The sequence below is a fragment of the Anguilla rostrata genome, chromosome 7, assembly GCF_018555375.3.
Source record: "Anguilla rostrata isolate EN2019 chromosome 7, ASM1855537v3, whole genome shotgun sequence".
In the NCBI taxonomy this organism is placed as follows: Eukaryota; Metazoa; Chordata; class Actinopteri; order Anguilliformes; family Anguillidae; genus Anguilla; species Anguilla rostrata.
Genome location: NC_057939.1, coordinates 33,843,862 through 33,857,683, shown reverse-complemented (window position 1 = coordinate 33,857,683; position 13,822 = coordinate 33,843,862). Strand labels below are relative to the sequence as shown.

Below are 13,822 nucleotides of genomic sequence, written 5' to 3'. Positions count from 1 at the left end.
GAGCAGCTGCTGAGTCAGAACAAATGAGGACTTTCTTTGGTCTTACGTCCTCTGTCCACCACAAAGCCCAAAGAATTGCCAGTAGTTCTGTTGTGAAGACAGAACTTCCATTAGTGACACGCTGCTCAATCCTAAAATCAAACTGAGCTAAATACAGTCCAAATCCTGCTTTCCCACTCTCTGGGTCCCTATAACCATCTGTAAAAACTTTCAAATAAGATTCCATTTCTCTGTTAAGGTAATGTTCTATTTTTGAAACTATCACACTACTGTCCTTTTCTTGTAAAAAAAAGTGAGGTCAATGTCCAGTTCTTGCATTAACCAAAAAGGTACAGGTAACCAGCCTGTATCATTTGCTATGCTTTCCTGCTCCATTCTCAATTTACTGGCCCACTGATTTACACTGTCAAAAAATGGTTTCCTTTTAACACCAGGAGTGCCGGACCATTTCCTGGCATTGAAATAACTTTCTGCGCGGCCTGGGTCATATGACACATTAGCCTTCAAACGGGAAATGTTCGCATTGTTCGCTAGATGGTGCTTATTAGACACGAGCTGACAGGTTGCCAGCCCATTGTCCTAATGAAATATTTGCGATTTGAGATTTTAGACTGTCAGAGTAAGTTATGTTTTAGTTATGGCTCGGCATTCTAGCCGCTTCCCTCCGCATGTGATCACTGTCGTTCGAGGGAAACGCATCATCACCCGTGCAAATTTTAGGGTCGGGTTTTCTGTTTTATAAAAATACATGTAAAAAATATTGTTGTTCAAACAAGTTTTTTATGGTGACCAGAAAACATGTAGGCTACACTGGCAAGCAGGTCATAGCTAGCTGTGACTATTCGACTGGGGATTCAAAATCCAAAGACAGCACGTCTCTTATTCATCGTAATTACAAAAAACGCCCATTCGTAACACTGAATAATACCGCACTGTACATAAGACCTTAGCAAAAAAGTGGGATTTCAAAACTGATTACAGTAGACCTACAATATATTGCTTCAGCGCACACAGAAAGTCACATTGAGATAGGTGTCTCGTCTTTTTACTTTGTTGCTGTCTTCAGTAATTTGCTTTATTATATCAAAACCACTAGCATACAGCACATTGTTAGGAAGTTGAAACGATTTTGAAAATATAATGTTAGCTAAATATATAGCTAGTAAGTTGAATTATTTAGAATCAACCCGCAAATCAATAAATAAAAAAATCTATATGAAACATTAGCAATAGAGCTGCTGGTAATGCGGTAACGCCGTCAGCATTCAAGACAGAGCTTGGGTTGCATTTTTGTACATTTGCCAAAGACAAGTCGTTTACACTTGTCACAGATGTCACAAGTTTTGTTCCCTCCACATCTGGATACCTGGCAGCGTTTTCTTTTTAGTGACCGCTCTCGCTGCAGTGTGTTGGGGGTTTCTGGACTGCAGAGTGGCGCTAGGACGGTACGCCGCGGAGCTGCCTTTGCGGTCATGTGATTTGCACGCAACTCCTTGGCCAACTCAAGAATAAATCTTCTTCGACTAATTGTTTTGTTCATGCATTGCGTGTACAAAACATGGGCATTGATTGCAGCCAGATCCAAAATGTTGTAAAAAACGGCAACTGGCCAACGACGACTGCCCCCCTTGACCGATCTGGTCCAAAACATCCACTCCCATTTTTGTTGCGTTGTAATGGGCGATTGTTTCAGGCAGTTTTTTGGCATCATTGTCGATCGATACGGTTTTGTGCATAGTGCTCAAGATGCACACATTTTTCTTGGGCTTGCACTGATAAACCGTGAGTGTAGCGTGTCCAGCTCTCCAGATCGTGGTGGAAAATCTCTCTTGATTTTGTGCCTTCGTAGAAGGGGGCACTTCTCTCCTCTTTTTGTTTATGGTACCCACCAATGTAGTTTTTTTTGCATGTAGATTGTTTGCCAGGGCAATTGATGTGAAGAAATTGTCCGAGGTTATATTTCTTCCTTTTCCGATGAAGGGTTCCATAAGGCGCATGACCACATTGTCAGCTAATCGTTCACCGACAGGCCTCGCCTCATCTTTCCCAAGGTATGGGAAAGCGTTCAGCAGGCACTTCGCTTCAACGTCGGCTGCTATCCAGAACTTTATCCCAAATTTATCTGGTTTAGTAGCAATGTACTGCGTGAAGCGGCACCTCGCTTTAGTTGGGAACAACTGCTCATCAACAGTTATGTTTTCTCCAGGTGTGTAACACACAGTACTATTGCTTACAAATTTGCTCCATATTTCGGAAATAATGGCAAATTTGTCTCTCAAGACGTGTTGCCCTTGTGTCCTTGTCATCAAATCTGAGAGCGCATGATGTCCTGAAACCTTTGCCGCGACATAGTTTCATTGAAAAATGGATTTCCCAAGTCTAAAGACCAAAAGTCTTCTAAATTCATACTTTTACCGCCAGTGATGCCTCGTAAATACAGCAGTCCCACGAAAGCTTTCAATTCGTCGACTGACAGGTCCCAGTTTTGTGCCCCATTTCTGTGGGCTTCTCCCACAGTATACTTGACAATCTGCTCCCACATCGGAATGTCAATCAGACATAGCAGACTGCTCAGCAGACTTCCAATGTTCTCCTTGGCGCACCATGTGGGCCCAGCCTTTTCCCGTAAGACATTGCAGGATGGTGCTCTGCCCAGAGAATTACCAGCAGTCTGTTCGACCCAAACTGTCCCATCATTTGCCCTTTCCTGTCTCTCTGAGACAAACTCAGTCGCAGTCTCAGTCTCAACTTCAGAATCAGATTCAGAAGCTGAATCAAATTCAATATCCAGCTCCAACTCCTCATCGCCCGAATCCATTTCACTGGCATTCTGAATCAGGTCCAAAGCTTGCTTGGCAGAGTATCTCTGTGGTCGTATGTTCATCTTGGCAAGCGATACCAAACCGAACTGGTCGCCGAAATAATCATGCTTCTCTTTTATAGCCATATTTTCCCAATAATAATTTGAATAGAAATTATTATAACAGCCCCGCCCATGCCATTATAGTTTCAGGTGTGAGGGGCGTGGTGTGGTGCGTGAAAAGCCAATTCCTTGATAGGATGTAACATCCATAACATGTTACATTAACAATCTTTTCGATTAAAACTTTGATAATTATGTAGATGCCTAAATGTGAATACTCTGCGTAAAAATTAAAAAAGTTGCACATAATAGCAACATCTGCAAACGTGTAGGATATCTGTTTCCATTGTGTGGTATTTTAACATGGATGCATTTCATTTTAACCCTTATATAAATTTTTCCACTTGCATAACTATGTAGGACTATGATATTCGTTTGTATAGGAATACAAACGAAATGCACAGGCATTTTAGAGAAATGATAACGAAACGATCGCAATATTTTAAATATTTTAAAAGAATATAAATAATGATACATTTATTCCTGGTTATTTGACGTGGTTCTTGCTTGGGCTGTCAATCCTATGATAGTGTAAGAAAATTGTTCATCACATGTGCCAATCATTAGTAACATTAGTGGTAGCGACCTGTTTCTCCGATTGGTAACTGTAAATGTATTGCTGAAATTGGAATAGTAATTATGTGGACAATTAGTTTCATAAACTCCATAAACTCTATCACTGGTTGTGTGGACATGGTAAAGCACAGAGACGCCTATATTCCCACGAAACGCATCCCGATAGTTTATGCATGTGCTGTTGCATCTACGCAGACAGCGTGAGCAGTCTTCTAACACGGACGGAGTGTGGCACAGTGGGTAAGGAACTGGGCTTGTAACCGAAAGGTCGCAGGTTCGATTCCCGGGTAAGGACACTGCCGTTGTACCCTTGAGCAAGGTACTTAACCTGCATTGCTTCAGTATATATCCAGCTGTATAAATGGATACAATGTAAAGTGCTATGTAAAAAAGTTGTGTAAGTCGCTCTGGATAAGAGCGTCTGCTAAATGCCTGTAATGTAATGTAATGTAACACAGTTCCTAACGTGCAAGGCTCTGATTTTTGAATATGAAACAAGGTGCGAACCTATTATTATTAGAAATAAAACAAGTAAAAATGTGACACTTGTATCTTTGTTTTGGGCATTTATCTTTTTACTACTCAGTAGGCCTAAAAGGCCTACTCATGATAATAGCTTCAAAAAAACTACCAGCTATTCACGCACAATCGTTCACGCTCATCCATTGAATCGCCCCTCACCCCTCCCCCAGCACCAGAATACTGAATTCTTTAGCTGCCTTTAGCGAAACCAGAGCTGATAGTTTTTTTCTCTATGGCCCCGAGTCAAACTATCAGTAGGTGTGAATGTTCAGCTTCGCAGAGGGGCGTGATTTTCTTCCTCTCCACGACACCAGTGATGGCGATTGGACACCTCAATAGACCTAACTTATATTTTCAAAACCTACATTTTCAACTGTGAAAACAATATTTAAAAATTTCCATTCAATCTATGGATAAGCAAATGTATTTATTGATATCAAATCAATAAATAAGAAAATCAATATAAAACATTAGTAGGCTAAATGTTAATAGTAAACATAAAACATCAGTAATAACAAGCCCAAATCCGCAATAGCTGCGACCGCGCATGCATCCACAGGAGGACACTTTTGTGGACCAACTGACCAACAAACTAAAGAGCTGCTGGTCGCCTATATGCCGCGGAGTTTGTAAGCTTAGCTGCCTTTGCCATCATGTGATTTGACATTGCAAGTTCGGTCGATAGCACATTGCTCAAGATGCCGTCTCATCTTTATACGTGCATGCATGAATATGTGCTTTCGTTTCTAAGTAAGTGAAAAATTACGGTCAGCATAACCATGCTGTGCCATGCTTCGCTAAAGCATCTGAAGTTTTCCGTGTTCTCGGGTGGGGGAGGGGTGAGCGTTGAATGTCCCATACAGATCAGTGGTCTTACCATTACCCTTAAACCGCGTTTCCACCGCAGGAACTATACCCCGGAACTAGGAACCTTTTGAGGAACTCAGTGCGTTTCCACCGCAGGAACTAGGGTCTAAATTTAGTTCCAAAAGGTTCCTGCTTGGGGGGTAGTACTTTCCGAAAGTACAGGAACCTTTTGGGTGGAGCTTGCAGCGCTGAACATTTCTGATTGGTCGAGTACTCGAAGCATTTTTTTTGTGTTTTTTGTTTTCAGGCGCCATGTTTAAAAATATGCAGGCGCAAACCAATTTATTTTCATAATAACTTTAAATCAAACTTGTATGTTATGCGGCGCAGTAGCCTACTTTTGGTTATAGCCTGCCAACGTCTTGGAATTATAACGTGTGCTCTTCTGCTCTTTTCTTGCTTTAGTATTCGTTTTATAAAATGCTAAGCATTCGTGCTGGGACAGCATATTACGTACTAAAACATTCAAACGGATTAATTCGGTTGCTGAATATTTTCTTCCGGATTTTCTTTGTTAGCCTGTTGTAATTGACTCAAAACGTTTGATACAGTTATGTGAGGTATGCGGTAGTTCTGCGTAATTAACATTGGTGATACAGTACAAGCAAACTGGAAATCACCTTCCGCACTTTTTGTCAGGGTAAAATAGCAGGTTAATTCTAGTAATCGTCGCTTTAGCTTTTTCAGACTGCCGTAATTTTACTCAATTTTACTGCCATTTTTCAATTCCACGAAAATACCAGGAAGACTATGGACTAATTTATGGTGCATGGTTCGCATCTGGAGAGCACACTTCGCTGCTCGGCTAGCAGTAACTTCGAAGGAAAGCAAACGGTGGCTGTACCACTACTAATTTACATTTTCACGCAAGTCCGAGTTTTCGTTCTATTCTTGTCATTTTGCGATTGTTTACAACGGGTGCATGTTTTCTGCTGTTGTTGCCAGTTATACATATACATGTGAATGCATTCTGTCGCTTCGGATGTCAAGACATGAAAGCGAATGTTCGCATAAAAACATAATGAATGTGTTTGAGAGGATATATGAAAATCAATAAATACAAAAGTAACCATATATAGTCATTGTTGGTAACCCGTTGTATATAAGTGGAATAAACCCCTCCGGGCTGTCCCGGTTATTAAATAATGTAGGCTACTTCGGTGGTAGTATGGGGTTACAGAAGAAATCATATGACAGATGGACCGACGACAACGTCGCTTTTTCATACGTCAGTGGGCTAATTTGCCTAATCTTCACGGTACTTTAGACCCCGGTGGAAACGCAGACAACCATTGGCTGAAGGAACCTTTTAGTTCCTGGTAAAGTAGTTCCTGGGACTGAAAGTTCCGGGTAATTTTGGTGGAAACACGGCTTTAGATTGACATGTGAATGTCCCACTTGAGAATGGTTCACTAATGCCACGTGTGAATGGTTGATAGTTGATATCTCTCCAGGGAGAGATAAAATGTTCTATTTGTCCGGCACATAATATTATTATGTTATGTTAGCCTACTCGCTTCAAAAATAATAAAAGTAATTTGCTTAGCCATAATTTGTTACGCTACAAAGTATGCCTTGTATTACTTTTAGTTACGCAGCAATCTCTCGCTCTTGCTTATACTTTTTTTCTACATTTTTATTCTTTTATTCTATTTAGTTTACTGTTTTTTTTTTTTTTAAATTTATTACTAGTTTACTCAATGGAATAACAGCATACACCACACGAACACATCACAAGACACTTCACATTTGAGAAATCATTTTTGATTGTAGGCTATGTAATAGTAACTTGTTCTCTCAAGTAGCCTAAAGGTTAATACTACGTTTAAAAAAAATTATGGAGTTATACATAATAGCAACTGCAAAGCCTAGCCTAACCGGACATCGTGTCAATGATTCCCCCCCTCCCCCAAAACCTTTACTCCCTGAAACGAATGTCCCCTCCTTCCTGGTCCCTCAAAAGCAAAATGTGTCACGACGTCACATTTTTACAGAAAATAGGATATGATACAGCTATAATTTTTTAGCATATTTTGAAAAGTAGCCTACGTTCACTATCATCTGTATATATATATATATATATCAACGAGCAAGGTATGCTTGATCAGCACTCACAGAAAGTCCACTGATAACAAGTGCACTAAATAAACGTAATCCGTCTGGGATAAATGCATAGGAAATTTGCCGAGGGAACCGATGGCAGAAGAAACGTCCGAGTTGGTCTACAAAAAGACGTCTTCACTGAAACACTCTATAAATAAACAAATTAACAGCCGAAACAAACTATGACTAACTATAAACTAACAAACTACGCTATGATTCAAATATATTTTTATCCTGCTGTATTGTAGTGGTTTCTTTATTTTAGATTGTTTTTGCTATAGTGTTACAGTTTGTAGTCCTAAAACCCGGAAGTAAGTTGGCATTGGGTTCTCTCGTCAGATTTCCAATGCATTTTTCATGTGGGGATTTAGTTTTCTGCCAAAAGTAAGATTTGTGGTGAACGTAAGCCTAAATGAGCTTCACGTTTGTTCTACAAGATAAAATACACCCATTAATAGCCTATGTCAATCGTGGATTTCTAAGCTGTCATGTGTGTTTGAAAAGTAGGCTAAGTTTCTATATTGAAACTACAAGAGCGGTCACATTTTTGCAATAGCCACTCTTGTTTTACTAGTTCTCATGCACGCTGAGCGTCGAACGCTAAGCGTGAATGAGCGCCGAACCCCTAGAACTCGTAAAACAAAACGTGAAACTGTTTTAGGCATAAATTAACCATAGGCCTTATTTTCGGAAGAAAACTAAATCCCTATTGGAAAAATGCATTGGCAATCTGCCGAGGGAACCCATGGCGGAAGAAACGTCCGGTAACTGTAACACTCTATGAATAAACAAATTAACAGCCGAAACAAATAGCGCTTCAAATATATTTTTATCCTACGCAGCATTGTTGTTGTACGTGAACGTGTCGCATGCAGCCATTGTGCACGAGCATGATAATGCATAAAACTGAAAAAAACTAATTTGTTTTTTGCATTTGAAGACAGATCAATTTTATTTTAACCTTTATTTAGAAATTTCCAGTTGCATAATAACTGTAAAAATAAAATGTAGGGCTATGATTTCAGAACACAAGGGAAAGGCATGGGCATAAAAAAATGACAAAACGAACGCAATAGCCTATAAAAATATTTTTTAAGATCACATATTTAAAACATTATATAATTTATTCTTCGAAATAAACATAAACAAATATTTCTAATAACAAAATAAATAAAACATTCGTACAAATAAAAATGCAACAGCGTGTGCACCGTGATGAAAAGTGAATCTTTGCGCCTCCTGGTGTGGTGAAGGAAAACTGACTCCTTAGTCTGAAGACGGCCATAATTTAACAACACTGTTATAACACACGCGGAAGTGAAATAAGGTGTTTTTAACATTTTCCAAACGTGACTTTGACATTCCTACTACGTTGGTACGTAAAGAACAAATATTTAGGAAAAGTCAGTGAATACGGCGCTTCTAGTGTTAATCTTGCCACCCGGATCCCATGACCCTTGTAAAAGACACCTGGCTGGGTCCAAGAGCACGTCACAGCAACATGCGCATGTGATTGGATATACCGTCGTCTTCTTGTTTTACAGCGGGTGGTAAACAGCTTATTGGTGAATTACCGCCCCCTTCTGCTTCGGAGTGTGTATCAGACAATAGATTTACACTCAAAAATCCCTTCACCCTAAGCTATATTTTATCCTCCATGCTTTACACTGAGTCCTACTATAAAATCCCTATCCATGTCAGCCACCCAAGAACCCTATACCTGCTTATCCATCATATCCTATATTAAATAAATAAATAAAATAATAATAATAATAATAATAATAATAAACCCTGCATTGGATATAACGTGTTAACGGTCCAAGCGTAAACGCGCAGACAGATAGACAGATAGATATTTTACTGTAAGCCAATACGTCATTTACAAACGTTCTGACAACTGTTAGGATATTTTGCCCTTATTCGTGGAGTCAAATGCAGGACGATGAAGAACACGCTGACAAAGTTTCCTCAGAGGATTTGTTGTTTAATTCAATGCGCAAGGGAGAGACAGACCCAGCACATTCGGGCGCTGTGCTGAGAGAATCTCTGCCCATCACACTGTGTGGTGTCTAGATATACAGTTTTCAGTCATACACATCAAAAGGTTTGAGTTAAGTGGCGGACCGGGGACAAATGGTCTTGTCTCTTCCTGGGGACCCTCGCAGCCATTTAGCATAGGAATGTGACATCCTTGCCGCAGACACTAGAGGTGTTATACGGAGACACACTACAGAGGTGCTAGACATAGAGGCATGCAAACTACAGACACAGCATGGTAGGAAAAGGAAACACAAAACACTACATACAGTCTAATATATATATATTGTACTACATAGTTACATGAAACCTGTAACTAAAACAGGGAACCTATCACAACCTACCAGTAACGTTTCAAATTAAGTAAGGATGAGGACTGTGATATAACGTAATTGTTACGTTATTAAATTACATCGTATTTACATAATTCTATAACGTTACAGCAACGCTGCAGAACAGTCTCCATGAGGACTGGTTATTTTGCGACCATAGAGCAATGTTGTCACAACGTCACCTGTTGGTAATGTTGCGACTTACCAAATTACGACCAAAGTGTAACGTTGTCATTACATAGTGTGTTTGTAGGGAATGTTCAGATCTCCGATTTTGGACACTGCCTCGTGGCTCTCTTTTTAAAATGTACTGTTGTGAAATATGTAGCATTTTCTACATTTTGTTTTTTAATTTTTACCGTGAAATGTGTTTTCACTTCTTACTACGGTGTGTTTTTAATTCACCCTATGAAATGTGTTTTTATTCTTACTATGAAATGTGTTTTGTATATTTCAACATTGTTAATAAATGAAACTTTGACTTGTATAATTTCGTTGTCGTGTTTTATTTTCCATCATCATCACAGTATATTAAAGTTTGAACATTTATGAACAGTTATGAACAATTTCCCCATTTGTACATGTTGAACACAGTTAAACATATTAGAAATACACACACAGGGTTGTAATTTTTTCACAAATAGTGAGACTATGTTATCATTTTTAACCAAATTATCAGAATATTTAGACATTACATCTTCATAGTTTAATGCTCTTGACATGTGATAGAGGGAAAAAACGCAGTGTTCACAAGTGATCGACGTAAGGTCTTGAACCTGCTGGTTTGAGTATTATAGTCTTGAACACTGTTATGTCGGCTAAACGTTGTAAATCTCTCCAGGCATGGACGAATCACAACACAGTAATAATTAGGAACATGCTTTTTTCCTGGACGGCGCCATCTTAGTTAAAGTGCGCATGTCCCAGGCGCACGCCTAATAAGCTGAAATGTGCAGGGAACGTGCACCGACAAAAGTAACCCCAATACATCACACCCCTTCCCCCCACTTTAGTCCTGAAAGCGCCGAGGAAGAACTCGCTGGCGGGTTGGCCGTTGGGGTTGAGCAGGGAGAACTGGGAAATCAGCCACAGCTGGAGAACTGGGGGGCGCCTGCGGCATGGGCTGAGTCTTTTTTGAGTAGCCTCAACCTGCGTGAGGTCTGACACTGGCAAGCTTGTGGGGTAGTATTCCAAGGGCCGTACCAGTACACCACTGGCAGCAACAGGTGCTGCATCAGGAGCTGGGGACATCCGTCCCCTGAGCTGGTCCACATGGTGTCTGTGCACTTGGCTATCTGCTGTTTGTACTCTGTACGACAGTGGTCCTGTAGCCTCCACGACTGCTCCCGGTACCCATTTTGGGCCTCCTCCATAGTGTCGCATATGTACAGCCTCTCTTTCCGTGAACTGCCGCAACGTACCTTGACTTTTACTTGCAGCCTTTTCTTGTTTTTCTTGCATTTCTGCCCCAAAATCTGGGTGAAGGCGATCAAGGGCCGTGGTGAGGCGGCGACCCATCAACATTTCAGCTGGGCTCTTTCCAGTGGCTGAGTGTGGTGTTGTGTGTTGGGCCAGGAGAAATCGAGCCAGCGGTGTCTGCCAATCTCCCTTCAGGATTCTTCCTAATGCCTCCTTCGTTGTTTGCACCATACGTTCCGCTTGCCCATTGGATGAGGGGTGGTAGGGCGCCACCGTTACATGCCTGATGCCGTTTCTTTCCATGAATCCCTTGAATTCCGCCGAGGTAAAAGCTGTGCCGTTGTCCGACACAATTACATCAAGCAAGCCGTGGGTTGCCAGCAGCTGGTGCAGTGTGATGATCACTGCAGCAGATGACATGGAACTCATCGACACCACCTCCAACCACTTTGAATGTGAGTCCACCACAATAAGGAAGACCTTCCCCTGGAATGGGCCAGCGAAGTCGACATGAAGTCGGGACCACTTCCCTGAGCTCCACTCCCAGGGATGCACAGGTGCTCTCGGAGGGTTATGTCGTGACATCTGGCATGCAGAACAACTCTTCACCACCTCCTCCACCTGAGCATCTATGCCCGGCCACCACACGTAGCTGCGTGCAAGACCTTTCATGCGCACAATGTCGGGATGTGCGTCATGGAGTAGTGCCAGAACCTCCTCCCTTGCCAGTACTGGAACCACCACCCGATTGCCCCAGAGCACACAGTTCTTGTGAGCAGACATTTCATGGCGGCGCGAGAAAAAAGGACTGAAACGCTTGTCACTGTTTCCATCTGGCCAGCCCTGCAAGATCCACCTCAACACACGGGAGAGGACAGGGTCTTTCACCGTGAGGGCTGCTATCTTCTCAGCATGCACCGGACCGTCTGGGACAGCCTCTAGCAGTAAGACCTCAAGCGGCTGTGGAATTTCTGTAGTTGCCGAAGGCAACGGCAAGCGGCTGAGGGCGTCTGCATTGGCCATCTGCCTGCCAGGCCGGTAACACAGCTCATACTGGTAGGCGCCCACAATCAGGCTCCACCGCAGCATGCGAGGGGAGAGGACCTGGGGCATCGGCTTGGAGTGATGCAGCAATCCGAGCAAAGGCTTATGATCTATGTGGACCACAAATGACCGGCCAGACAAGTATTGGTGGAATTTTTTGACAGCAAAGACAACAGCTAGTGCCTCCTTGTCAATTTGGGCATAATTTTGTTCTGTTGAGGTCAGGGTGCGTGAGGCGAAACACACAGGTGCTTCCCGGCCATCTGGCTCAACATGACTCATCAGTGCCCCAAGCCCATAGGGCGAGGCATCGCACACCAGCACAAGTGGCTTCTTTTCATCATAATGTGCAAGGATGTCATCAGCCTGCAGCAGCAGCTTAGCTTGCACATAGGCTGTTGTATGCTCTTCGGTCCATCTCCATGCTGCCGACTTGTCCAGTAAGCGGTGCAGCGGCTCAAGGACAGTGGCCTTATTGGGGAGGAAACAGTTGTAAAAATTCAGCAAACCCAGGAAGGCCTGGAGCTCGGTCTTGTTGCTTGGCGTTGGAGCGTTCCGTATGGCCGCCACCTTCTCACCCGTTGGACTTATTCCATCTTTTGTCACCCGAAATCCGAGGTATTCCACTTCAGGGACTGCAAAGCTGCATTTTTCTTTTTGGAGCCGCAACCCGCTCTTGGCAAAACGGCATAGCACCTCATCAAGGCGTGCATCATGCTCGTCTTGTGTCCGGCCTGCAATGAGTGTGTCATAGGTAAGGCTTCACTCCTGGAATACCGGCTAGTAGCGTGTCCATAAATCGTTGAAAGATGGAAACAGCTGTACACACTCCAAACTGTAAGCGCAAGGCACGGAGCAGACCACGATGTGTGTTGATGGTCAGTAATTCCGCTGCGTCATCGTCCAACAGGAGCTGTTGGTACGCTTGTTTCAGATCCAGTTTCGTGAAAACCGTACCACCGGCCAGAGCTGCAAAGAGCTCACTCACAGTGGGTAGTGGGTAGACATCTGGCTTAACAGCTGTGTTCACGGTGCAACGATAGTCGCCACACAGCCCAAGGCTACCATCCTTTTTTGTGACTGGTACTATCGGAGTGGCCCACCTGGAGTGTTTCACTGGCATGAACACACCTTGCTCGACTAAGCGATCTAAAGCCTTGTCTACCTTTGACCGCAATGCAAAAGACACCGGACGAGCTTTGAAAAACTTGGGTGCTGTGTTAGGATCCACTTCAATTGAGACAGGAGGACCCCGACAAGCCCCAAGCTCCTCAGCAAAAACTTCAGCATGCTTTGCCAATATAGCCGCTGTGGACTGCTGGCGGACCTGGTACACACCTGTAACCTCTATGCCCAAGGCGCCAAACCAGTCACGTCCAAGCAAACTGGTCCCGCAACCTTGAATCACCAGCAAGGGCAAGGTGCACTCCGTCTTCTGGTATTTCACGTCAACAAGCACCTTACCTAACACGCTGAGGGGTGCACTCGACCACTGTTTCAGAACACGGTCGTCGCTGATTAATTGAGGGGTTCCTTCAGGCCAGAGGAAATGAAATGTGTCTTCACTTATCAATGAACAAGCGGCTCCAGAGTCCACTTCCATTTTCAGTTTCCTACTGTTGATTGTGACGGTGGCATGGTATGGCACTTTCTTCTGAGGTATTTCACGCTCAGTCACACAGTTGATAAGATAATTACCCTCAGTTTCCATACCTGGATAATCAGTTTGCTGAGGCTGCACTTCAACTACATGTGTAGCCGCAGAGGGTGCATTTGCATGTGCAAACACGAGCAATGTGGCCTCTTTTTTTACAGAAGTGGCATACTGCAGTGCTGAACCGGCAGCTTTGTGGAGCATGAGGTCCCCCACACCGAAAACATGGCTTGCGGCTTTCCGTTGCATCACCTGTAACCCTCTGTCCTCTTCGGGGCTGAGTATGATGAACATCAGCTGCTGTGTCAGATACAGGTGCCTCCACTGGGCGGAGCATGCGTGCAT

The 13,822-nt window shown here is 43.0% G+C and overlaps 1 protein-coding gene across 2 annotated transcripts in view; it reads right to left on the bottom strand.

Annotated features, from left to right (window-relative positions):
• Window positions 1-13,822, bottom strand: part of LOC135258515 (ribonuclease inhibitor-like) — a 362,007-nt gene that overhangs the window by 238,777 nt on the left and 109,408 nt on the right. The gene's annotated exons all lie outside the window — the stretch shown is intronic.